We start from the raw sequence: 2,885 nt of genomic DNA, 5'->3' as shown, positions 1-2,885 counted from the left end.
TGAGACAGGTCAGTCTATATACACACTGAGACGGGTCAGTCTATATACACATTTAGACGGATCAGTCTATATACACACTGAGACGGGTCAGTCTATATACACACTGAGATGAGTCAGTCTATATAGACACTGAGATGGGTCAGTCTATATACACACTGAGACGGGTCAGTCTATATACACACTGAGACGGGTCAGTCTATATACATACTGAGACAGGTCAGTCGAGATACACACTGAGACGAGTCAGTCTATATACAAACTGAGACGGGTCAGTCTATATAGACACTGAGACGGGTCAGTTGAGATACACACTGAGATGGGTCAGTCTATATACACACTGAGACGGGTCAGTCTATATAGACACTGAGACAGGTCAGTCTATATAGACACTGAGATGGGTCAGTCTATTTTACACACTGAGACGGGTCAGTCTATATACACACTGAGACGGGTCAGTCTATATAGACACTGAGACGGGTTAGTCTATACACACACTGAGATGGGTCAGTCTATATAGACCCTGAGACGGGTCAGTCTATATACACACTGAGACAGGTCAGTCTATATACCCACTGAGACGGGTCAGTCTACATACACACTGAGACGGGTCAGTCTATATACACACTGAGATGGGTCAGTCTATATACACACTGAGACGGGTCAGTCTACTTACACACTGAGAAGGGTCAGTCTATATACACACTGAGATGGGTCAGTCTACATAGACACTAGGACTGGTCAGTCTATATAGACACTGAGATGAGTCTGTCTATAGACACTGAGACGGGTCAGTCTATATACACACTGAGATGAGTCAGTCTATATAGACACTGAGATGGGTCAGTCTATATACACACTGAGACGGGTCAGTCTATATACATACTGAGACAGGTCAGTCGAGATACACACTGAGACGGGTCAGTCTATATACAAACTGAGACGGGTCAGTCTATATAGACACTGAGACGGGTCAGTCTATATACACACTGAGACGGGTCAGTTGAGATACACACTGAGATGGGTCAGTCTATATACACACTGAGACGGGTCAGTCTATATAGACACTGAGACAGGTCAGTCTATATAGACACTGAGATGGGTCAGTCTATTTTACACACTGAGACGGGTCAGTCTATATACACACTGAGACGGGTCAGTCTATATAGACACTGAGACGGGTCAGTCTATACACACACTGAGATGGGTCAGTCTATATAGACCCTGAGACGGGTCAGTCTATATACACACTGAGACGGGTCAGTCTATATAGACACTGAGATGGGTCAGTCTATATAGACACTGAGACAGGTCAGTCTAGATACACACTGAGACGGGTCAGTCTAGATACACACTGAGATGGGTCAGTCTATATACACACTGAGACGGGTCAGTCTATATACACACTGAGACAGGTCAGTCTATATAGACACTGAGATGGGTCAGTCTATATACACACTGAGACGGGTCAGTCGAGATACACACTGAGACGGGTCAGTCTATATACAAACTGAGACGGGTCAGTCTATATAGACACTGAGACGGGTCAGTCTATATACACACTGAGACGGGTCAGTCGAGATACACACTGAGATGGGTCAGTCTATATACACACTGAGACGGGTCAGTCTATATACACACTGAGACGGGTCAGTTGAGATACACACTGAGATGGGTCAGTCTATATACACACTGAGACGGGTCAGTCTATATACACACTGAGACAGGTCAGTCTATATAGACACTGAGATGGGTCAGTCTATATAGACACTGAGACGGGTCAGTCTATATACACACTGAGACAGGTCAGTCTATATAGACACTGAGATGGGTCAGTCTATATAGACACTGAGACGGGTCAGTCTATATAGACACTGAGACGGGTCAGTCTATATACACACTGAGACAGGTCAGTCGAGATACACACTGAGACGGGTCAGTCTATATACAAACTGAGACGGGTCAGTCTATATAGACACTGAGACGGGTCAGTCTATATACACACTGAGACGGGTCAGTCGAGATACACACTGAGACGGGTCAGTCTATATACAAACTGAGACGGGTCAGTCTATATAGACACTGAGACGGGTCAGTCTATATACACACTGAGACGGGTCAGTCGAGATACACACTGAGATGGGTCAGTCTATATACACACTGAGACGGGTCAGTCTATATACACACTGAGACGGGTCAGTTGAGATACACACTGAGATGGGTCAGTCTATATACACACTGAGACGGGTCAGTCTATATACACACTGAGACAGGTCAGTCTATATAGACACTGAGATGGGTCAGTCTATATAGACACTGAGACGGGTCAGTCTATATACACACTGAGACAGGTCAGTCTATATAGACACTGAGATGGGTCAGTCTATATAGACACTGAGACGGGTCAGTCTATATAGACACTGAGACGGGTCAGTCTATATACACACTGAGACAGGTCAGTCGAGATACACACTGAGACGGGTCAGTCTATATACAAACTGAGACGGGTCAGTCTATATAGACACTGAGACGGGTCAGTCTATATACACACTGAGACGGGTCAGTCGAGATACACACTGAGATGGGTCAGTCTATATACACACTGAGACGGGTCAGTCTATATACACACTGAGACGGATCAGTCTATATACACACTGAGACAGGTCAGTCTATATACACACTGAGACGGGTCAGTCTATATACACATTTAGACGGATCAGTCTATATACACACTGAGACGGGTCAGTCTATATACACACTGAGATGAGTCAGTCTATATAGACACTGAGATGGGTCAGTCTATATACACACTGAGACGGGTCAGTCTATATACATACTGAGACAGGTCAGTCGAGATACACACTGAGACGAGTCAGTCTATATACAAA

This window comes from Oncorhynchus keta, chromosome 22, assembly GCF_023373465.1.
Source record: "Oncorhynchus keta strain PuntledgeMale-10-30-2019 chromosome 22, Oket_V2, whole genome shotgun sequence".
Classification (NCBI taxonomy): domain Eukaryota; kingdom Metazoa; phylum Chordata; class Actinopteri; order Salmoniformes; family Salmonidae; genus Oncorhynchus; species Oncorhynchus keta.
This window is presented reverse-complemented; position numbering follows the sequence as displayed.